The 24,926-nt window shown below is 43.7% G+C and overlaps 1 protein-coding gene and 1 pseudogene across 8 annotated transcripts in view; both read left to right on the forward strand.

The window, feature by feature from the left end:
- The window catches only part of LOC140478784 (TRAF2 and NCK-interacting protein kinase-like), a 245,463-nt gene that overhangs the window by 63,372 nt on the left and 157,165 nt on the right, over window positions 1-24,926 (forward strand). The gene's annotated exons all lie outside the window — the stretch shown is intronic.
- Window positions 6,720-6,837, forward strand: LOC140479216 (5S ribosomal RNA; annotated as a pseudogene).

A 24,926-nucleotide genomic window follows, 5' to 3' on the forward strand; every position in this document is an offset into this window, starting at 1 on the left:
TTCAATACTGCAATGGGCACATGCCCAGTTGACCCATCACTCCTCACAAAGTAAACCTACCGTCCCAGGAATCAATCTGGTGAACCTTTATCGCATTCCTTCTATGACAAGTATACCTTTTCATGGGTAAGAAGACCAAATCAACACATAATACTTATGGTGTGGTCTCATCAATCCCTGTACAGCTACATTTAAATCTCCTTGCTCCTGCACTTGAATCCTCTTGCGATGAAGGATGAAATATATTTGCCTTCCTCACTATAAATTCTGAGCTAACTCTGGATCTATGTCGGTGTTCCTTCACTGTCAATGTGTCAAGGTCCTTGAACTCCTTCCAAGCAGTATTGTGTGTGTCCCCACAGGAGCAGCAGTTCAAGAAGGCAGTTGATCACCACCTTGTCCAACGCAATTAGGGATGGTCAATAAAGCCATCGAGTCCGTCATCCTATGAATGATTGAAATGAACTGCTTGCAGCTCCGACATGCTTGCTTTCATGTACAAGGATACCCAGGTCGCTTTGTACATCAACTTTCCCAAGCCACCACAATTTACATTATAATACCAAAGTGGATAACTTTACCCAAATCTGTATTATATTCCATGTGCCACATCGTTGCCTGAGTGAGGTATCTAGAACATTGGGGGCGTGGAGGATAAGAGCTTGATGACACCATTTCTCCACTTCTCTGTCAATTAAAGGAATCTGAATCTTCAGAATGTTTTACTCCAGAGGATTATGGATTTTTAGTCTTTCAGGAAAACAAGGGACATCTGGTGTTGGCACAAAGTGGAATCGAGGCTGAAGATTAGCCACAATGGCATTTAATGGTGGAGCACTAAGATGATCGTCTACTGATTTTTTTTTCATGTGGGAATCCCTCACCCAGTAGTTTTCAACTGCATCCTAGAGGCAAAAGAAGAACTCCCAGAGAGAGAGAGATGTGCACATGGGTGCAATGACAGACACAGGAGATAGACCTGGTTGACAGACAGTGCATAGAAATGTGACAGAATACAGCCACAACACACACAGCGAGAGATGAAGGCACACGTGCACGCCTTTGCATGACATTGGCAAAAAGTTTTTTCTGTAATTTATAAGTTTGCAACACATTGTGAGGGTTGCTATGTGGGTGAGAGCTACATGTTGGTTAATTTGTTTCTGTTGGTACTATTCTAAGCCATAGTGTAAACTATTTCTGAAATCACAGGAAAGCTGTGAAGAATCATGACTCTCTCCTTCAACTTGACATTTTCTCTGTTCTGAGGGTGTTTTTCCCTTTCTTCCCAAAGGCTCCATCATTGTGGGGGTGTATTGCTCTGGACCCCACCCAGCCTCTCAGGCTGTGTCCCACAACTGAGGGAATAACAGAAGGAAAAAGTGAGGACTGCAGATGCTGGAGATCAGAGCTGAAAATGTGTTGCTGGAAAAGTGCAGCAGGTCAGGCAGCATCCAAGGAACAGGAGAATCGACGTTTCGGGCATAAGAAGGGCTTATGCCCGAAACGTCGGTTCTCCTGTTCCTTGGATGCTGCCTGACCTGCTGCGCTTTTCCAGAATAACAGAAGGAAGCCTGTTTTATATGGGATAGGAGCAAGCTCACCTTGTTAGCTGTAGCCTTTCATCGCATATGCTTTCACTCGTGTGCCCTATTGTGGAGTTATTGAGTCATAGAGATGTACGACACTGAAACAGACCCTTCGGTCCAACTCATCCATGCTGACCAGATATCTTAACCTAATCTAGTCTCATTTGCCAGCACTTGGCCCATATCCTTGTAAACTCCTCCTATTCATATACACATCCAGATGCCTTTTAAATGTTGCAATTGTACCAGCTTCCACCATTTCTTCTGGCAGCTCATTCCATACACACACCACCCTCTGCATGAAAAAGTTACCCCTTAGTCTCTTTTAAATCTTTCCCCTCTCACCCTCAGCCTATGCCCTCTGGTTCTGGACTCCCCCGCCCCAGGGAAAAGGCCTTGTATATTTATCGTATCCATGCCTCTCATGATTTTATAAACCTCTATATATCACCCCTCAGCCTCTGACACTCCAGGGAAAACAGCCCCAGCCTCTTCAAACTCTCCCTATCGCTCAAACCCTCCAGTCCTGGCAACATCCTTGTAAATCCTCTCTGAACACTTTAAAGTTTCACAACATCCTTCCAATAGGAAGGAGACCAGAATTGCACACAATATTCCAAAAGTAGCCTAATCAATGTCCTGTACAGCCACAACATGACCTCCCAACTCCTATAACCAATGCTCTGGTCAATAAAGGAAAGCATACTAAATGCCTTATTCACTATCCTGTCTACCTGCGACCCCCAGTTTCAAGGAACTATGAACCTGCAATCTAAGATCCCTTTGTTCAGCAACACTCCCCAGGAACTTACCATTAAATGTTTAAGTCCTGCTCTGATTTGCTTTTCCAAAATGCAGCACCTCACATACAGCTAAATTAAACTCCATCTACCACTTCTTAGTCCATTGGTCCATCTGTTCTTCCAAACCACTTGAATCCTTGACCTTCAACTATGGCTGAGATGAACTAACACAGCACAGTTTGTAGTTTGGAACCACAGCCACTAATGTTCACTTACTCCACCACTGTACTCAGTGTATACCATCCATAGTATTCATTGCAGAAATTCACTAAGGCTACTTGTGCATTGGTTAGGATCAGAAACAACTTCCCTGGGACAGGAAAATCAATAGACAATAGGCAATAGAATGTAACACTGCGATTAATGCCAAGCCCCTCACCATCGCCACCAATCTGCCACTTCCCTTCCACTGGCAGACAGATGCAAAGAGGGGGAAGGAGAATTCTGTAAATTTCAGAGTGGGTAAGAAAGTGTTGCTTCTGGATATTTATTGCTCCACTGTCGTGCCACTTACTGTCCCCTCCATTCTAGCCCCGATCAAGCTCTCCTTCTTCAGCTCACCCCATGAGCTAAAACCCTTTGAAATAAGTTTTGCAACATCTTTCATCCCTGCTTTATCAGAATTCAAAGTTGGCATGCGCCCAGAGAGACAGAAAGAGAAAAGGGTGAAGTTGAATTGATTGAATGCCAAACTCAGATCTAGTCACAACATGCTTTAATTTGTTTTCGTTGTTAATTTTGTACCTGTCACATCTTCCCTTGATTGATTTAACTTTGATCGAAAAAGGTTCCTGGCTTGGGGAGAATGAAAATACCTTGCCATTCCAGCTCTCCCTGGAACCACACCATGACCACAATCATTCGTGAATTTTGTGTGAAACCTTGCAGAATTAATTTTCATAAGGGTGGAGTTCCTGTTAACCAATTCAATACTTCCCTGACTGGAATTTCATCTAATTCAAACTTCTTCTATACCTATCTTAGATCATTGGAATTTCTTTCACTCATTGTCTGAGTGCGCTGACCTTCACTGGCTCCTGATCCAGAAACGTATAATAATAAAGTTAATATCCTTACTCTCAAATCCCTGCATTGCCACACCCCCAACTCTGAAATCTATTCTCACAACACTCTGATAAATCCCTCCCTTTCTACCCTCTTAAACAAACCCATTGGGTGGCTGTGACTTCCGATACCTGGACTCCTAACTCTGCAATTCTCTCCCAAAACCCAGATTTTTGTCTCTGTTGCCATCTTCAAGAAGCTACTTTAAAAACGGCCTATTTGAATAAACGATTGAACACCTGACATCACAAATCCCATTTTGGCTTTCTCACAATACTTTTTTTATATCTCAGAATAACCTTGGGATGTTTTAGTTTGTTGTTGAAGTCACAGAAATACGGGTTGTTCTTGTTTTTAACAGAGAATTGGTATTTACCATCTTAGACAAGTCTGCTGACTTATCTTAGCTTTCTCATTGGTTCAATGGAGTGAATTGTTCGCACCTTAAGAATTATTTTTCCAATGTGTTCTGTGAAAGCTTTGGAGCAATTTCTCCCACTCTCTCTCTCTCTCTCTCTCTCTCTGGCAGCACACAAACACTGACTTCCCTAGTCTATTCACTGGAAGGTCAGACACTATTTGGGGTCTGATAGTTCCAGCTGTGGCTCAAACTGATATTCTTCTCTTGCGGGCCTTGTGTTTTGGATGCGAAGTTACCCTTGAAAGAATTGAGAATGGTCCTGTCCTTCTCTGATCCATATGTTTTCAGTTGTGTACATGTGCCATATTCTTTCCAGCCAAAGGTCACTAATCCATGAACTTCATCGATATCTCAGATGACCTATCCTACGAATCTATTACTCAGCCGTAGCAGTGTGTATTGTCTAGAAGACGCACTGCAGAAACTCACTAAAGTTCCTTAGACAGCTTGATCAGTACCATCCAGAAGGACATGGGCAGCACTTACATGGGAACACTACTGCCAGCCACTCACTATCCTGATGTGAAAATAATTTGCTGTTCCCCCAGTGTCGTTGGTTCAAGATCTTTCAACTCCCTCTCTATAACAGAGTTGTGGACATAGCTACACCCCCATGGCCTACAGTCGATCAAGAAGTTAGTTCACTACCACCTTCTCCAGGGCAATTATAGATGGGCAGTAAATGATGGCCCAACCAGTGATGTCTATAAACCTGGAATAAATAAAGATAAAACACAAATTCCGGGCCTTTTTGTCTGGAATAGTGGAGTCTGGCACTGCATGATGCATTCCCTCATTGGACCCTGTCAGGAGATTCAAGTTAGCAAGATTAACGTGCTCACAAATAATGGTTATGTTACTATATGAATAATTCATGAAGTGTGAGCTCAGTCCCCGGCCTGGCAGTTTTATGAATTTGAATTCATTTTGAAATATCAGTTGAAATACCATTGCTGCAAAAAACCCCAACTCTAGTATTCTTTAGTGAAGAAATCCTGATACCGTTACCTAGTTTGGGTCTGTATGTAACTCCATCCCATGCCAACATGGCTGATTCGGTTGTCCCATTTCACAAAATTCTTCGCTTCACACTTCATCTGAAATTCTTGCTAAAGTCGAAACCAACCCACGTTCTAAAGTGTGCACTAGCTCAGTAGAGCCCATGGGTCTGGTGTGTCAATCCTTGAAGGTAACAAAGCAAATTGAGAGACTGTACATGCTTTGCTAACCAATCATGAGCTACATGAATATAAAAACAGAGAAGCTATGCTGAGCTTTATAAACCACTGGTAAACCCACAACAGAACTACTGTACCAAGTTCTGGTCGCCATATTTGAGGAAATATGAGAGGGTCTGGGGTGGGCTGGGGTGGCACAGTGGCTCAGTGGTTAGCACTGCTGCCTCACAGCACCAGGGTCTCAGGTTCAATTCAAGCCTCGGGTGACTGTCTGTGTGGCGTTTGCACATTCTCCCCGTGTCTGAGTGGGTTTCCTTCAGGTGGTCCAATTTCTTCCCACAGTCCAAAGATGTGCGGGTCAGGTGAATTAGCCACGCTAAATTGCTGATAGTGTTAGGTGCATTAGTCGGAGGGAAATGGGTCTGGGTGGGTTACTCTTTGGAGAGTCAGTGTGGACTGGTTGAGCCGAAGGGCCTGTTTCCACACTGTAGGGAACCTAACTAATCAACTTACCAAAGCAGTTAGAGCAGTACAGGCCCTTCGGCCCACGATGTTGCACTGAGTGATGGCTTTGTGATGGCTTTGTGAGTGACACCAACAAAGAAATGGAAAATGCAGAAATGAGGTTTCGGGTGGAAGGATATGAGCTTGAGCTTTCTTGCCCACCATGTGGCGATGACCCAGAATTTGTTGTCCCATGAGGTGATAATGATGAGTCAATATTTTGATTCCCCAACGGCAAGTTGAGATGTGAAAATTGAACACGTGGTGTGTTTGTGGTATGCACAGCAGGTGCCAATTGATTTGCATGCTATGAATACTCAACAGTGTGAAATTTTTAAAATTACATGTAACTTTCAACTTGGGGTCAGTGGTGCACAAGAATCTTATGGCATCTGGTTCAGGTCTGTTGTAAAGCGGTGTGCACTAGTCAGCTCCATGCAATTACATCTGTGGTCAACAGTCTTCTCCGTTGAACTCTGCGGCGCAAAGGAAGGGAACAGGAAATGGCAGCTCAACCAGGTTGGCAAGGCTCGAGTCTGTGATGAGGTTGAATGTGGAGTGGGTTTGGAGGATTTGGAGGGGTGAAGTGGGAAGAGCTTGAAGCTGTGGGTGTGATGGTGGTAGGGATGCATTTGTGGGCGATGAGGGGATGTTGCCAGGGACAATCAATTGGAAAATGAAGGACCTAAAGGATGATCCCAGTGCTGTCTGTATGTGCACCTGTTATGGGTAGGGTTGGCTGGCAGATTCCTTACACCTACACCATTTCAAGTACTCCTGTGGAAATTGCTCTTAAGGAAGGCCTTTTACAGTACCTCAAAGGGAGAGCCTGCAGACCCTCCAACCTCAGCCGTGCCAAACAGCATGAAGATAAAGATATTCTGTAAAGAATAAACAAATGAATATGACATTGTTTCCTCCACAATAAGGAAATGTCCCTAACTCCCTGGTCCCCCATCAACGTGTGCCAACCACGAGACGTGACAGTATATTTAGCTCTCTGACTAAGCTAGTCTCATCAAATATCGATGATGCACGCATGAGTAACATGAAACCAATGTAATGCAAAATATTTACAAGTGAAGTATAAATTTGAAAAAGATACCTGTGCCCCCTTTATGCTTTCAGTGTGAAGTTGGCAATGGAGTTAGTCAGGTTAGTCCATGGCCATACTCATCTGAAAACACCTGATCTGTCTGATCTCGGAAGCAGAGCAGACTCAGGCCTGGTTAGTACTTGGATGGGAGACCACCTGGGAATACCAGGTGCAGTAGGCTTGTAGGCGGCACAGTGGCAGAGTGGTTAGCACAGCAGTTTCACAGCACCAGGCACCCGAGTTCAATTCCAGCCTTGGGCGACTGTCTGTGTGGAGTTTGCACATTCTCCCCGTACATGCTGGGTTGCCTCCAGGTGCTCCGGTTTCCTCCTACAGTCCAAAGATATTCAGGTCAGGTGGATTGGCTAAGCTAAATTGCCCCTTAGTGTTAGGTGCATTAGTTAGAGGGACGTGGGTCTGGGTGGGTTACTCTTCGGACTGGTGGGTCCAAATGGCCTGTTTCCACAATGTAGGGAATCTAGTCATAATCATTTCTATTGGAATGCTGTGACCACGACAAACAATTTCTCAATCCACAGTGCTCTGTTATTGCCCGCCTTTAACACTGGCATTGGCAACTGGGGCAGGTTTTACTATTGGCAATCTACTCCCTGCCATGGAATCACATATCTCTCGCGCACGGTGTTTAGATTGTAATTGTAATCATGTTGGAACCTGTGCAAGAAAACAGAAGTGGTGCACACGTTCCGTTCCACCCTCATGCACACACAGCACTTTCAAATTAGCACACGTACAAATATATAAGTTAGAAGCAAGAGGAGGCCATTGAGCACCTTAAACCTCCTCTGCCATTCAATAAGAATGCGGCTGTAACCTCAAATCTACATTCCCATCTATTGTCCCATTAATTGCAACCGTTGTCCTCCTGGATGGCAATGACCATCAATTTGGAAGGCACGGTTAAAGGGCAAATAAGAATGAGTGATAAATTTTAGTCTTGTCAATTACTGCTACATGCCATGAATTTTAAAAATAGTTCTTGGGATTCATAGACGTTTGGAATTGTGCATATAGAGGGTTAAAGAACTAATGGAATTGGGAGTGAAAGTACAGGTTGACCATAATCTAACTGAAACATGCTTAAGGGATTGAACATCCTCCTCCTGTGTTTGTGTAGGTTTGATTGAGTAACTGTGATTGTCGTGAGGGTGGGACTGGTGTACAACAATTTGTTCAAATATTTGTTCAAGATCAGACATGGGTTCTGGTGTGATGCTGAATCAGTATTCTGAACAGTCTGGGTGATTCAGCAGGACAATGCTATAAGAGTTTTGATAATTATGTAATTGTCTAAATATACCCTATAACTTTGTAATAAGTGCCTCCATTTCCCAGCAGTGTTTGCTCATTTTAAGGTGTTGCTGTTTTCTCGAAGTGTTTGCAAAATATTTTCCCAGTCTTAAGTGCAAAATAATGATGTCAGCAGCATTTCCTGAAAGTGCACTTATTAGAACAGGACTCGGCCATTCGGCCTGTCTGGTCTCCCAACCCATTGGATTAGATCATAGCTTGTCTCCAACTCAAAATTGTGTGGAGGAACACCACTGTCTGTTATCTTTCCTTCCTAACATAGCTTCATGGTGTGATAGAGGAAGAAGTGATCACCTCCCAGATTACACAATTCACAGAAGTCCAGATTCCTGGGTACATGTGGAGTCAACTGGCCTCACCCAAAAGGCAGCAAAGGAAGCTGTGGGTGCTCTTGGCAACCCAGTGAGGGAAGCAGGGGAAAGGTGGACATGGCAAATAGGTGGGAGAGTGAGGAGGGTGGGGAAAAGAATGTGCAGAAAACCATCTGGTAGCTTTTGTAACTGTGCCCCTTAGTAAGTAAGGAGGAGGGAAGGTGTATTTTAAAGATCTGAGAAAGAAAACACATTTATATTTATATTGTATAAAATATAAAGCACAAAAACAGGCCATTCAGCCCACATAGTTAATACCGATGTTTATAATCTTACTGAGTCTCCTATCTTTTCTTATCTAACATAATCAGTATAACCGTCCATATCCTTCTCCCCTCTCTGTGGTGGTCTTAAATGTGTCCTTAATGTTTACCTCAGTTAGTCTGTAGGTAGCAAGTTCCACATTCTCCCCGTGCTCTGGATTTTCTTCTGAGTTCACTGTGGGATATGTTGAGGCCATCAAATATTTCCCACCAGTGCAAATATTCTGAATCAAATCCATTGAAATCACCCATAATATACCAAACCTCTGTTAGATCACCACTCTGTCTTCTGTTTCCAAGAGGAAAGTGAACTAGTATGGTCATCGAGTTGCCTCCTAAAATATATTTTATTAATAACATTCTCTGCCCACTGCTCTCAACCCCTTTTGTGTATGATGGTGGGGAGGATATTAGCCTTTCTCCTTTATGGCAGCCATCCCAAGTGTTAGTACTTCCTTCAGTATGTCATCCTGGACCTCAGAATATGCCAGCCTGCAACACCTCTTTAAAGCCAACTCTTCGCACTGGAAAACCAACAAGGTTTGGGCATTGAGGTTGATGGTCTTGCATTGAGGTTGATGGTCTTCCAGGTGCAGGTGATGTTTGTCTTGGTGTATGTTCCTGAGAACAGTCCGTGCAGCACAGAATACCCGCGTCACTGAGCTGCTTGGAATGATCTGCCGAATGCCTTTGCCAAAGTTCTGCACGTGGAATGGGATCTGTTGTCTCCTTTCTCTGCTGGGCCTCAGGGATGTTCTGTACAGGACCCTGCCTCATGGTCAGTGCAAGTGTTTTCACAAAGTCGGCCCAACTGAATGAAATGTCTGACAAAACAGGAAGGAATATCTAGTGAAGCTTGCGAATGACTTCTCATGTGCAGCTCAACGTGGAGCTCTGGTACAATCAATAAGTCTGTCTGAACTGCAGCAGTCTTTGGATGCCATGTTTAAGTGCAAATTTCTTAATTCGCGGCATTGTGTTCCAGGAGATGGGAGCTGCCTGTCTGCTGGCAATGACAAACTGGGCGGCAGCCATATTGGAGCCTGTTGGCGTCTTTCAAGGGCAAAATGAATATGTAATTGTGTAATAAGAGTGAACAGGCTAAACGCTGCATTCTGTGAACCTGATAATTTCCACGATAAAATGCAACATATTTCTTTGGCCTGACAGTTATCCAAACCACAGCACAGCAATGTGCACCAGCCTGTTTGGGTTTGTGAAAAACAGGTTGAAGAATTACATTTGTCTCGTGTACCTGCACAAAAAAAGGATTTCAAAAGAATTTGCTGAACTAATAATCAGAGACAAATGGGTCCCCTATCCCTCACCGAGCACTGTGTTTTGATAAAGCAAAACTGTCCTGGAGGGCTCAAGGTCCTGAAACCATCTCTGAGGCTTCAGTTCCCAGGTTGCGCCTGCAGTGGGTGCTAACTGTGATGTTGGTATTTGAAAATTGAGTCCTTGTTGATGGTTAGTTAGGTGTGTGTTGAATATGGTGCAGCTACACCTGAAAGGTGTCCATCAGCATGGGTAGCCTGGCCTAGGATAAGACATCTGGAGGAAGAACACCTCATCTTCCACCTTGGAACACTTCAACCCCAGGGCATCAATGTGAACTTCACCAGTTTCCTCATTTCCCCTCCCCCCACCTTACCCCAGTTCCAACCTTCCAGCTTAGCACCATCCTCATGACCTGTCCTACCTGCCAATCTTCCTTCCCACCTATCCGCTCCACCCTCCTCTCTGACCTATCACCTTCATCCCTACCTGCATCCACCTACAGCACTCGTAGCTACCTTTTCCCAGCCACCCCCCCCCCCCCCCCCCCCCCCCCCCCCCCCCCCCCGTCCCCCACCCCCCGCCACCCCCCCCCCCCCCGTCCCCGTCCCCCGCACCCGCCCCCCCCCCCCCCCAATTTATCTCTCCACCCCGGTGGCTCCCTGCCTCATTCTTGTGGAAGGGCTTTTGCCCGAAATGTCGATTTTCCTGCTCCTCGGATGCTGCCTGACCTGCTGTGCTTTTCCAGCACTACTGTAATCTTGACTAGGATAGGATTCCTATAGTACAGAAGGACCACATTGAGTCTGCACTGACTCTCTGAAGATCATCCCACCCAAACCCAGCCCCTTACCCTATCCCCGTAACCCTCCATGTCCTATGGCTAATCCACATAGACTGTACACTACGGGCAATTTAGTATGGTCAATCCAGTTAACCTGCACACCTTTAGACTGTGGGAGGAAACCGGAGCACCCGGTTTAAACTCATGCAGACACAGGGAGAATGTGCAAGCTCCACCAGGCAACTGCCCAAGACTGGGATCAAACCTGGGCCTCTGGAGCTGACTGATAGAACTCTTTAACTCGGGTATCATTCTTTATAAATCCTTTCTTTCTCTTCTCCAACAACTCTACATCCTTTTTACAGTATGTGACCAAACGTTCTACACAGTATGTCATGTAGAATCTAGCCAATATTTGGGATATACTTACTACTTTTCAAATCTGTCCCTAGGGAGGTAAATCTCAATTGCCTTATTAACTTTCGTAATTTCATAATTGCCTTATCAGCTTTCATCATTTGAATTTTTACATAATTGATTCTCAGTTTTCAAGATATATGAACATGAGAATTAGGAACATGAGTAGGCCACTCAGCCCCTCAAGTTTGCTCCTCCATTCAATAAGATCATGGCTGATTGGATGCACCACTTTCCTAACAACCTCTTGTAACCTTAGGCTTTCTTGTCAATTAACAATCTGTATTCTGTACCTTTAAAAAGAATCAATGGCAAACCTCCGCTGCTTTCTGGAGAAGATGCTTCTAAAGACCCGCAACCCTTTGAAAGAAAACCATTTTCCTTCATACCCACTGCAACTCGGAGATGCTTATTTTTATTGTGTGACCCCAAAAATTTTACTCTGTCCCACGATGGGAAATATGACTCCTTACTTAACAACTTGTAAAACTGGACTCTGCAATTGGACAACATTTGCTGGATAATCCTGAGCAAGTAATTAAGTTGAGGATAAATTTAGAATTGTCAGTCAGGCTCGCAATGTTGGACTTAGGTAGACTGGAAAGTACATATATTAATCCACAGGTCTCTGTTTTTTGCAGACTGAAAGAGCTTGACACATACTGTGCCTATTTCAATTTAACAAAGTTACCATGTTGTTGTTTTGCTTGTTCATTTTCCAAGATAATATCCTGACCAATCTGATTCAATATGCCTGGTTTAAAATCTAACAAAGCCTAGCAGTTAACAGTCAATCATCATTAACTGCTGCATTCTCCATGGTAATATCTCTACCAATCTGCGTCTACCTATTGATGAATCAGCACTCTCCTCCTATAGATAAATGTTGGCTTTCCTGTTTACTGGCATTCTTGCAAATTATTCTGAGTGCAGGATGTAAACTGACAAAACATTTTATTTTCAGCAACGCTCAAGTTCTATCCTACCCCAGATAATAAGATGTAAAATTCCACACTGCATCTATGTTTTCTTCTTACCCTCATAGAGTCATAGAGTTATAGAGATGTACAGCACAAAAACAGACCCTTCGGTCCAGCCTGTCCATGCCGACAAGATATCCCAACCCAATCTAGTCCCACCTGCCAGCACCTGGCCCATATCCCTCCAAACCCTTCCTATTCATATACCCATCCAAATGCCTCTTAAATGTTGCAATTGTATCAGCCTCCACCACATCCTCTGGCAGCTCATTCCATACGTACCACCCTCTGCGTGAAAACGTTGCCTCTTAGATCTATTTTATATCTTTCCCCTCTCACCCTAAACCTATGCCCTCTAGTTCTGGACTCCCCAACCCCAGGAAAAAGACTTTGCCTATTTATCCTATCCATGCCTCTCATAATTTTGTAAACCTCTATAAGGTCACCCCTCAGCCTCCGATGCTCCAGGGAAAACAGCCCCAGCCTGTTCAGCCTCTCCCTGTAGCTCAAATCCTCCAACCCTGGCAACATCCTTGTAAATCTTTTCTGAACCCTTTCAAGTTTCACAACATCTTTCCGATAGGAAGGAGATCAGAATTGCACGCAATATTCCAACACTGGCCTAACCAATGTCCTGTACAGCCGCAACATGACCTCCCAACTCCTGTACTCAATACTCTGACCAATAAAGGAAAGCATACCAAACGCCGCCTTCACTATCCTATCTACCTGCGACTCCACTTTCAAGGAGCTATAAACCTGCACTCTTCATCTTCAATATTTACTCTGTGCTACCTCTGGTGTCATGTTCCAGCTTAAATCAGTTTTCTATATCTGAGTAATTTGCTTCAATTGTGAGCAAAGGTGATCCTAGCACTTGTCACCTTCTGTCACTCAAAATAGCTGACATTTACTCTTTCTCTCTTTCTGTCTTGGGAGCAGCTGACTACCTGTATTCTACTGTTTCCCTTGTGACTTCATATAAGATGTCCTTATTAATACTTGTGTTATCTGGTACCTTAATGAAGGGTGTTTGGAATTCAAAGTACATCTACCTCAACATTCCTGATGAAGGGCTTTTGCCCGAAACGTCGATTTCGAAGCTACTTGGATGCTGCCTGAACTGCTGTGCTCTTCCAGCACCACTAATCCAGAATCTGGTTTTCAGCATCTGCAGTCATTGTTTTTACCTCAACTACATCACCCTTGTCTACACTGGTATCTCTGCAAAACATTCAGAGAGATAGATGAGTTAATATTTTCCCTTTTGAAATCCGTTCTAGCGATTTTTGCCTTGCAGATGTTTTTCTAATTTGTCCCTTTTGAAACATAGAAATATAGAAGATAGCAGGAGTAGGCCATTAGAACTTTAAGCTTAGCTTTAGTTTTGACAAAGGGTCAGTTAGACTCAACGTCAGCTCTTTTCTCTCCTTACAGATGCTGCCAGACCTGCTGAGATTTTCCAGCATTTTCTTTTTCAGAACTTAAAGCTTGCTCTGCCATTCAAAACAATCATGCCTGATCATTGAGTTCAACACCCTAATCACACTCTCTTCTCATATCCCCTGATCCCTATAACCACAAGAGCTATATCTATCTCCTTCTTGAAAACACTTTCTGAGGTGGTGAATTCCAAAGGCTCACCACTCTCTGGATGAAGGAATTTCTCCCGTCCTAAAGGGTTCCCTCCTTATCCTAAACTATGACTATTGGTTGTAGACTTCCCCATCACCAGGATCACCCTTCCTACATCTAAACTGTCAAATCCTGTTAGAATTTTACAGGTTTCTGAGAGATCCCCCTCATTCTTCTAAACTGCAGTGACTACAATCCTAATTGATTTAATTTCTCATCACATGTCAGTCCCAACACCCCAGGAATCAATTTGATAAACCTTTGCAGCACACCGTCTATAGCAAGAACATCCTTCCCTCGATAAGGAGACCAAAACTACTCGCAATATTCTAGGTGTGGCCTCACCAATGCCCTGTGTAATTGCAGCAAAACATCCCTGTTCCTGTTTTCGAATCTTCTTGCTATGAAAGCCAACATCTCATTGGCCTTCTTTACTGACTGCTGCATTTAGCGTGCATTCCGTGACTGGTGCACTAGGACACCCAGATCTTGTTGGGCATTTCCCCCTCTCGAATTACAGCCTTCCTATTTTTGCGACCAAAGTGGATACTTCATACTTATCCACATTACACTGCACCTGCAATGCTATTGCCCACTCACTCAGCCTGACCAAATCATACTGCAACATCTCTGCATCTTCCTCACAGCTCACCCTTCCATTTGGCTTTTTGTCAACTGCACATTTTGAGATATCGCATTGATTTCACTCATCCAAATCATTAACATATATAGTGAATAGCTGTAGTCCTAGTACCATTCCCTATGGTATGCACTAGTCACTGCCTGCCATTCAGAAAAAAGAAGATCCATTTGTTCCTCCTCTGTTTCCTGTCTGCTAATCAATTTACTGTCCATCTCAGTACACTATGCCCAATCCCATGCGCTTTAATTTTACCATTAATCTCTTATGTGGGACTTTGTCAAAAGCCTTCAAGATGTCCAAACATGTACTGGCTCCCCCTATTAACTCTACTTGTTATATCCTTGAAGAATTCCAGTAGATATGTTGAGCCTGACCTCCCTGTGTAAATCAATGCAGACTGTGTCTGATTCTATCACTGTTTTCTAAGTTCTCTGCTCTCAAATAATTGATAATAGACTCTAGCATCTTCCCCAGTAATGACGTCTGACTCACTGGTCTACCTCCCTTTCTAAATTTAGTTACCTTCCAATCTATACTAACTGTTCCAGAGTCTAAACTATCTTGGAAGACGACCACCAGTGCATCCATTATTTCTTGGGCCACTTCCTTAAGTACCCTGGGGATTTGTCAGCCTTCCATCAATTTCTTCAATACCATTTCTCTAATATAGATTTGTTTCAGTTCCTCTCTCTCACTGTGTTCACCATCATTTCTGAAACAATATTCATGTCCTCCTCTGTGAAGATAGAAGCTAACTATTAGTTTAGTTTATCAGCTATTTCTTTGTTCACCATTGTAAATTTGACTGATTCTGTCTATAAGGGACTTACATTAGCAATCTTTTTCAGTTCTGGTCACCTCACTACAGGAAGGATGTGACAGTTGTAGAGGGGGTAGAGCAGAGGTTCACCAGGATGTTGCCTGAGATGGAGCAATTAACTAAAAGGAGAGACTAGATAGTCTTGGATTGTTTTCTTTAGAGCAGAGAAGACTGAGGGATGATAGGATTGAGGTGTATAAGATTATGAGGGGTATCGACAGAGTGAATAGAACACAGATATTCACCTTTGTTGAGGGGGCAAAGGTTTAGGGTAAGGGGCAAGAGATTTGGAGAGGATTTGAGAAAAAATGTTTTCACTCAGAATGGTGAAAATCTGGAATGCACTGCCTGGGAAGGTAGTGGAGGCTGGAAACCTGACAACATTTTAAAAATGTTTAGATGAGCACTTGAAACATCTTAACATTCAAGAATACAGGGCAAGTGCAGGAAGTTGGGATTAGCGTCCCTTTAGTGGTATTACTCTATGACTCTTTGCATACCCAAAGGAACTTTGACAGTCAGTTCTTACGTTCTGCCCAAGCTTACCCACATATTCTATATTCCCCTTCTTAATCAATCCCTTGGCTCTCCTTAGCTGATTTTTAAACTGTTCCCAGTCCTAACGGCTGTTGTTTTATTTTGCAAATTTGTAAGCCTCTTTTTTGGATTTAATACTGTGTCCAACTTCCCTCATAAACCATGCTTTAGCCACTGTTCTCTTTACATTCTTGCGCTAGACAGGATGAAACAGTTTTTATAGATCTCCCATGCGCTCTTTGAATGTTTGCCAATGCCATTCCTTTCAGAAAAATTTCCCGATCCATCCTAGTCAAATCAAGCTTCATACCATCGTAATTTCCCTTGCTAAAATTTAGGACCATAGTTTCAGAAGCAACCATAGGCCATTCTGTTTTTACGCAATACAAATTCGCTGTCACATGATTAATGAATTAGCGATGCTGAGTCAAGAGTGTGGTGCTGGAAAAGCGCAGCAGGTCAGGAATGATGAAGGGCTAACGCCCAAAACATGATTCTCCTGCTCCTCGGATGCTGCCTGACCTGCTGTGCTTTTCCAGCACCACACTCTCTACTCTAATTTCCAGCATCTGCAGTCTTCACTTTTGCTGAATTAGGGACGCTGTTTCTACAGCGTGAATGTTTAACACGTGTGTTGACTGTAATACGATTACAGCACCAGCACTTTAAGTGCTGTTTCTAAAGCGTAATTTTTCTATAAAGCCGGTTTGCTCAAGAATGCAACCACTGTGTTACAGAAGAAATGACTGTATCTCTCTCTCCATCTTGACTGAGAGTTTTATTTTGTAGGAATTTTGTTGCGATTTTTTACTGACTCCCCTGTAGGTTCCCCTGGTCAGCTTTATGCCTCTCCTCCTGAATTTGTGTATTGTGTTATCTATCCGCAAGCCCTCAGGCACTGTACCTCCTTTCATGAATTTTTAAAAAGCTGTACAGATGCCTCTGCTATCTCTTTCTTTGATTCTTTTAAAATGCACAACTCTGATTCATCCAGACTGGCAGCGTTATCCTCTTTGATTTAATTAGTTTATTTACTATTCCTCATCCTTGTTTCAAAATGTTTTTATCATTTCTAATCTCATCTTGTGCCGTCATGTTCACCTGAGTGATCTCCTATGTAAATAACTGGAGCAAAATAATTGTTTAACATTTTTGCCATTTTTTTTCTTGGTGATATCCCCATGTTCATCATTTTTTTCATATTTATGCTCATATTGATTGTTTTGCAGTTTTGTGTTCCTTGATAAGATTTGTATTGTGCTCTAAGAATTTTTTTTAACTTCTCTGCTGTTTTCTTCGTATTCATTCTTTTCATGTTTTCAATGCTGTCCGTGTATTCTGTACAAATATCACAATTAGGTCTTGCTGGTTTTGACAGATGAGATTTCCAAACTAAACTCATGGAAACTATCTATAGAGATGCGTTTCAGTCAGATTTCACTTGAACTGTAATTACCCATGTCCCAGTTCCATGTAATCTAATGTCTTTAATGATACTTTTTGAACTAGTCCAACATGATGTAGTGCCATAGTGGTAATGTCACTGGTGTGAGGTGACCCAGAACATAAGGCTAATGTTCTGGGTGTACGTGTTCAAATCTATCTTCCCCCTGCCTAAAGTGGCAAAATTTGATTTAGATTAATAAACAAGAGTGACCATGTTACTATTGTCATAAAAAAAGCCTACCTTTTTCATTGTACGTGTAAATTACTGCAGATACTGGAATCTGTACTGAAAACAAAAAATGCTGGAAATCACAGCAGGTCAGGCAGAATCTATAGAGAGAAAACAAGGAAACATTTTAAACCTAGATGACTTCGTCAGAAACGGTAGCTTGCTTTCTCTCCATGGGTGCTGCCTGACCTGCTGTGATCTCCAGCACTTTGTGTTTTCACTACCTTTTGTTTGTTTATGCCCTTATTGGGAAGAATTCTGCTGTCCTTACTCGGTCTGACCTACAGATCCACTATAATGTGGTGGGACTTTTAAATGGTCTCACAAGCTGCTTCGCTCCAGAGCAAGTAGGAGTGGGTAACAAGTTCTGACCTTGCCAGAGATGCCTACATCCCTTGAAAACAATTTTAAAATCTGTCAACGTAACAGCTCTAGCCCCTTGCTCTACACAAATGGACTTCATCCACCCAATTTCAGGGGTGGCACGGTGGCACAGTGGTTAGCACTGCTGCCTCCCAGCTCCAGAGATCTGGGTTCAATTCCAGCCTCAGGCAACTGTCTGTGTGGAGTTTGCACATTCTCCCTGTGTCTGCGTGGGTTTCCTCCGGGTGCTCCAGTTTCCTCCCATAGTCCAAAGGTGTGCAGGTCAGGTGAATTGGCCATGCTAAATTGCCTGTAGTGTTAGGTAAGGGGTATGGGTGGGTTGTGCTTTGGTTGGGCTGAAGGGCCTGTTTCCACATTGTAAGTAATCTAATCTAATTTGCCTTCCTTCATCCTTTGGTGCTTTTTGCAAATGAAGTATTTTTGAAGTGTGTATTGAGATGCTCAGTTCTATCAATATTCAAAGAAGTAAGTTATAGGGCTGTCACCTCCACCAGCCTGACAACTCTTGGAGATCTCCATGCTCCTCCTTTTCAATTCAGTTCCTCATGTCCTTCATTCCCATCACTCAATTGGCAGTTGTGCCTTCAACAGCCTGGACATTAAGCTCTGGAATTCCCTTGCTAAACCTCTCCCTCTTAAAAATGCTCTTTGATCAGGAGTTTGGCCATCTTTCTTGGTATCTCCATATGTAGCTCATTGTCAAACCATGTTTGCATTCCTGTAAAGTATCTTGAGATGTTTGAGCATTATACAAGTGCAGGTTGCTTCACCTTCACGCCTGATATAGATCTTGATTAGCAGGGTCAGTTCTTGGGAGAAAGAAAGTAAGGTCAGAAGGAGAATGGATGATATTTGATGTGACTTATCAAAAGGAGAGAGCTGGAATGGTGCAGAGCATTGAATGAGATTCTCTGTGCTCCAGGAGATTTTGTACTGCTCTCTGCAAAACACTGTGAAATTCTGTGATGTATGTAATTGGATCAGACTGTATGAGGGACACACTCCCAAGATATTAGATCACAATGCAGCTCCCAAAACAAGATCACTGTCTCCTGAATCACATACAAGATATTCAGGTACTGTGACAGGTTGACTCCACATTTAATGTCTTGCTCTCCTCTTTTCTGTCCTGCTCGTAGTCTCTTTCTCTCCCCAGAAGGCAAAAATCAGTTTATAAAAAATGTCAAAACTGGGAAACAAATGTTCTGATCAAATTGAAAATCGCATAACACCAGGTTATAGTCCAACAGGTTTATTTGGAAGCACTAGCTTTCGAAGCGCTGCTCCTTCATTGGGTGATTGTGGAGTAAGAGATCATAGGACACAGAATTTATTGCAAAGGATACAGTGTGATGCAACTGAAATTATAGATTGAAAAAGACCTGGATTATTTGTTAAATCTCTCATCTTTTAGAATAGCCATGTTGGTTTCAGTTTTTTCTTATGTAAATTCCACAACTTTCTACAAGTTACATTCTCAAGTGAACTTTAACAATAGGTGCCATGTTGGCCCAGATAATGCATTGAAAGTGTGAGGTGCCCTGTGTGAGGCTGTCTGTGCCCCAATGGTCAGACTGATTCTAATTTAAGAAAGGGATTTACCGAATCTTACATGGATTCATGCAGTTTTTGAGCAAAATAAAATCTAATTCTGCAAGTACAAATTCACCCCACAAACTTAAATGTGTGTATGCATGTGAATGTGTACGTGCGGGGGGGTTATGAGTGTCTGTGAGAGAGAATGTGTATGTGTATGTGTATGTGTGTGAGTGTAAAGGAGTAAAAGTCTGGGAGAGGGTGCATGTGTGAGTGTGGAAGTGTATGTGTAAGCGTATGAGAGCCTGTGTATGATAGAGGGTTTGCGTGAGTGTATGATGAAGGAGCAGCGTTCCAAAAGCTAGTGCTTCCAAATAAAGCTGTCGGACTACAACCTGATGTTGTGCAATTTTTAACTTTGTACACCTCAGTCCAACACTGGTCCTCCAAATCCTGATCAAATTGGACTTCTGTTTTGAAATACATAAGACTATTCAAACCAGAATGTGTCATTCACAAGTTTTGCTGATTTCTCCTTCTGGGTCTTTTTCTTTCTCTCCCTCTCTCCTTCAAATAGATCTTTTATTAGCTTGTGATTTGTTAAACAATATTGGCCCAGACAACTTTCTGTAATTTAGTGCCATGTCATTTTTGTGGGCGGCACGGTAGCACAGTGGTTAGCACTGCTGCCTCACAGCGCCAGAGACCCGGGTTCAATTCCCACCTCAGGCAACTCTCTGTGTGAAGTTTGCACATTCTCCACGTGTCTGCGTGGGTTTCCTCCGGGTGCTCCAGTTTCCTCCCGCAGTCCAAAGATGTGCAGGTCAGGTGAATTGGCCATGCTAAATTGCCCGTAGTGTTAGGTAAGGGGTAGATGTCGATGTAGGGGTATGGGTGGGTTGCGCTTTGGCGGGGCGGTGTGGACTTGTTGGGCTGAAGGGCCTGTTTCCACACTGTAAGTAATCTAATCTAATTTTTAAAAGATCAGATAAGACTTCCAAGTTTAAGGATGTTGCTTAATGACCATTATAAATATTTGATAGACAAGTAACAATTTCAGACAAACAGGTTTTCTGGAATTGTTAGACACGCACCAACAGTCTCAAATACAGTCAAGCAAGGGTTATTCTGTCCTGTTAATCTGATAAGGCAGCACTCCCTCACTGATACACTCCCTCAGTACTGCTCGGAAAGTGGTAGCTTGGACTTTGAACTCAGAGGATTGGATCTTACATTTCTTTTACTAAGCCTCAATAAAAAAGTGGGCATCATCTTAAAGTGAAAGGGACAAGATTTAGAGGGGATTTGCGGATAATCGTTTGCATCCACGTGGTGGTAGGGGGTCTGGAATGAAGTGCCGGGGGTGGGAGGGGACAGAGGATGAGCAAATAAAATGTCATAGTATTCAAGTTTCTGAGGTAGTGTGGGAAGTGGGACTGGTGTAGGCAGCAGTATATTTTTGCCAGCACAGACCCGATGGGCCAAACGGCCACTTCTGAACTGTGTGATTCTAAGATTTTAAGTACGAATCGCATCAACTTTAATGGAAATTTCTCACTGTGAGGCCGAGCGTGTTTTCTTACCAAATTATTCCAAACCCATCGCATTAATTAGTGTTTCAACGCTAACAGCAAGTATTAGGTAAAAATCACACCAACAACCCGTTGGACTATAACCTGGTGTTGTGTGATTTCCCCCCAGATGTGATCGACGAAGCTCTCCACTGCAACTCCACTACTTCCTGCTCCTCCGCCCTTGAGCCCCACCCCTCCAATCGCCACCAGGACAGAACCCCACTGCTCTTCACCTACCACCCCACCAACCTCCATATGCAACATATCATCCGTCGTCATTTCCGCCACCTCCAAATGGACCCCACCACCAGGGATATATTTCCCTCCCCTCCCCTATCAGTGTTCTGAAAAGACCACTCCCTCTGTGACTCCCTCGTCAGGTCCACACCCCCCACCAACCCAACCTCCACTCCCGGCACCTTTTCCCGCAACCGCAAGAACTTGCACCCACACCTCCCCCCTCACTTCCCTCCAAGGCCCCAAGGGATCCTTCCATATCCACCACAAATTCACCTGCACCTCCACACACATCATTTACTGCATCCGCTGCACCTAATGTGGCCTCCTCTATATTGGGGAGACAGACTGCCCACTTGCGGAACGTTTCAGAGAACACCTCTGGGACACCCGGACATAGCAACCCAACCACCCTGTGGCTCTACACTTCAACTACCCCTCCCACTCCACCAAGGACATGCAGGTCCTTATACTCCTCCATCGCCAGACCATAGCAACACGACGGCTGGAGGAAGAGCGCCTCATCCTCTGCCTAGGAACCTTCCAACCACAAGGGATGAACTCAGATTTCTCCAGTTTCCTCATTTCCCCTCCCCCCACCTTGTCTCAGTCCTAACCCTCGAACTCAGCACCACCTTCCTAACCTGCAATCTTCTTCCTGACCTTTCCGCCCCCACCCCCACTCCAGCCTTTCACCCTCACCTTAACCGCCTTCCACCTATCGCATTTCCAATGTCCCTCCTCCCTACCTTTTATCTTAGCCTGCTTGGCACACTTTCCTCATTCCTGAAGAAGGGCTCATGCCCAAAACGTCGATTCTCCTGTTCCTTGGATGCTGCCTGACCTGCTGCGCTTTTCCAGCAACACATTTTCAGCTCACACCCCAGTCTAACACTGGCATCTCCAAAGCAAGTATCAGATTAGATTTCTGCCCCAATTTACAATACACTGTTTCTGGAGTAACTCATCACTCATCACAGATCCTGGCCTTGACCGAGATCACTAGTGCCAGCGTCATTGTGCACCCAGTCAAGCACTGACAGACCTGAGATGCCCTGCACTGTTCCAGACATTTGTCCCTGAATAAGCGTTCCCTTTTGCAGGCTTGTTCCTGGAGATCCCGCTAGATGGGGTCATGCACAAGAGGGACTTCCTCTTCCCCCTGTACCAGCTGTGGAGGCCATAACACCTCACCATGCCAACCTGGCCCAAGCTTCCCACTGATCTAATGCAGTCCCAGTCGTCTGGTCCTTCTCACACTCACTATGTTACAGAATCCACCTCCCACTAAGGTTTATGCTCTACCATTCTCACTATTGCCTGTATCGTCTTCCCTCACTATTAATCACACACATCAACCTCCTTCTTCCACTAGCCCTGCATGCCTTCTGTGCTGCTGACTCACTCACTTGAGAAGCCTCCCCACTTCCACCAACAGTGATAGTTGTGCCACCATTTTCATCTTCCATAATACCCACTTCTAACCCATTCCAGAAGGAAAATGAATCGCAATAGGGAAGTAAGTGTTAAGACGGATTGTGCATGTCATTTGGTTTCTTAACCCTTAGCATCAGAGAATCCTTGCTGTGGCCACTTTTGAGCAGGACCTGGACAGGAAGGGAGGCTTCTGTTGACATCATGTGCTGGCATCCCCTGAGCAAAAACTATCTCCTTTGACTGGATGGAGGTCAACTTCCAACTGTGGCAAGCTTCCTGGCTTTGCATCTGTGCACAATAACACAACAGTAATATGAGACTGGTATCTCTGGCTGAGGGGGTAATGTGTGAAAAAGCAATGCAATGCAATGCATGGCAGGGATACTGTGCAGGCTCAGGGTATGTGAGCACAAGACAGTGAGTAAAAAGTCTGGCTATGCAGTCTGGTCCACTCCATGAGCTTGGTGCATGTCCCTGAGTTCACAGTGTCCTTACTGTAGCATTACAGTAAAAGTTGCCAGTGCAACTTAAAGTATATCATTGAAGTGCAGAACCATTCTGTGAGTGAATTGGAAATGTGGCATGAGGGTTCTTAGAAGCTGGCATATGTCAGATGTCAATGTCCATGCAGATGGGGAGCCCTTGGAGTTTGCTCACGATGTTGAGACCCTTTGTCCAACACAGGTGTCTTTTGGAGCAAGTGACCAAGAACCCACAGTGGTTTCCATATTGAATCTTCCTGATGGTTAGTTTGCATGACAAGTTTGGTAAGGTCACAAGCTGTGACATGTGGGGCAGTAAACAATAAGTAATAAATAACAACGAGTGTTAATTGGAAACTCCCCACTGCCCAGTGAAAGTCATACCAAGCTGCTTTGAGGAAAGTGAACAAGATGTATTGAGATGATCTCGTCGTTGGATGGGACTTGCTGAACTTCTTGCCTGAATCGATACTCAGCTTGGCCTAACCCATGTCACTCAGATCCTGATAAGACTCTGCCTAATGGTCTCAACTTGTACTTGAACCTTAGATCCATGAGCGTGCTAACCACTGAGTCACTCCTATCTCTTGCTGTCTCTTCATTTTAATGACGGTTCTCACAGATTTCCTCCCACAGTTCCAAAGTTGTGCAGGTTTGATGGATTGGCCATGCTAAATTGTCGAAGACAAGCAGGCAAGGTGGATTAGGTGTAAACGTGAGGTACTGCATTTTTGGAAGGGCACATCAGGGCAGGACTTCTACACTTAGTGGTAAGGTCCTGGGAAATGCTGCAGAACAAATAGACCTTGGCATGCAGATTCATAGTTCCTTGAACGTGGAGTCCCAGGTACACAGGATAGTGAAGAAGGCATTTGCCAGGTCTCTTTTGGAATACTGTGTTCAATTCTGGTCTCGTTCCTATTGGAAGGACATTGTGAAACTTGAAAGGGTTCAGAAAAGGATGTTGACAACGTTGGTGGGTATGAGCTATAGTTAGAGGCTGAATAGGCTGTGGCTGTTTTCCCTGGAGCTTCGAAGGCTGATGGCTGACTTTATCAAGGTTTATTAAATCATTAGGGGCATGGATAGGATAAATAGAAAATGGTATTTTCTCCAGGGTGTGGGAATCCAAAACTAGAGGACATAGGTTTAGGGCAAGTTGGGAAAGATTTAAAAGGGACCTAAGAAGTGACTTTTTCACACAGAAGGTGGTACGTGTATGGAATAAGCTGCCAGAGGAAGTGATGGAAGCTTGTACAATTGCTATATTTAAAAGGCATTTGGATAGGTATATGAATAGGAAGGATATGGGCCAAATGCAGGCAAATGGGACTAGATTTATTTAGGACATCTGCTTGACATGGACAAGTTGGACCAAATGTTCTGTTTCCACACTATATGACGCTACGAAATGCAGGATTCCAGGGATAGAGTAGAGGGTTGGGTATGGGTGTAGCGTTCTTTGGAGAATTGGTGCAGACCTGATGGACTAAACGGCCTCCTTCTGCACTGGAGGGATTCTACGATGCTATGATTCTTGTTTGTCTGATCTTTTGTCAACTCGTTCCATTGTATCCTTGTGTGGTTACATGCCACAATGCATCTATTAACATTGCTTTGCAACATCTTGGAATAATATATTGCGTCAGCCAGTAACATTGTTAAAACAACACGAATAGTCGTTTTACCTGAGAAATGTACCACAAAACAAGCGACTAAACAAATGCTATTTAATTACTGTGATAACAATTCAGTATACATGCATTTCTAGGCAAACATTTTCCAGGAACTGTCAAATCTATCTCGTCAATCTCAAATTCAGACAAGTGTGGCTTTTTTAGGCCTTATCATGTGCTTACTTGGAAAATACTGCACTGATTCCAAC

The sequence above is a fragment of the Chiloscyllium punctatum genome, chromosome 6 (genome assembly GCF_047496795.1).
Source record: "Chiloscyllium punctatum isolate Juve2018m chromosome 6, sChiPun1.3, whole genome shotgun sequence".
In the NCBI taxonomy this organism is placed as follows: Eukaryota; Metazoa; Chordata; class Chondrichthyes; order Orectolobiformes; family Hemiscylliidae; genus Chiloscyllium; species Chiloscyllium punctatum.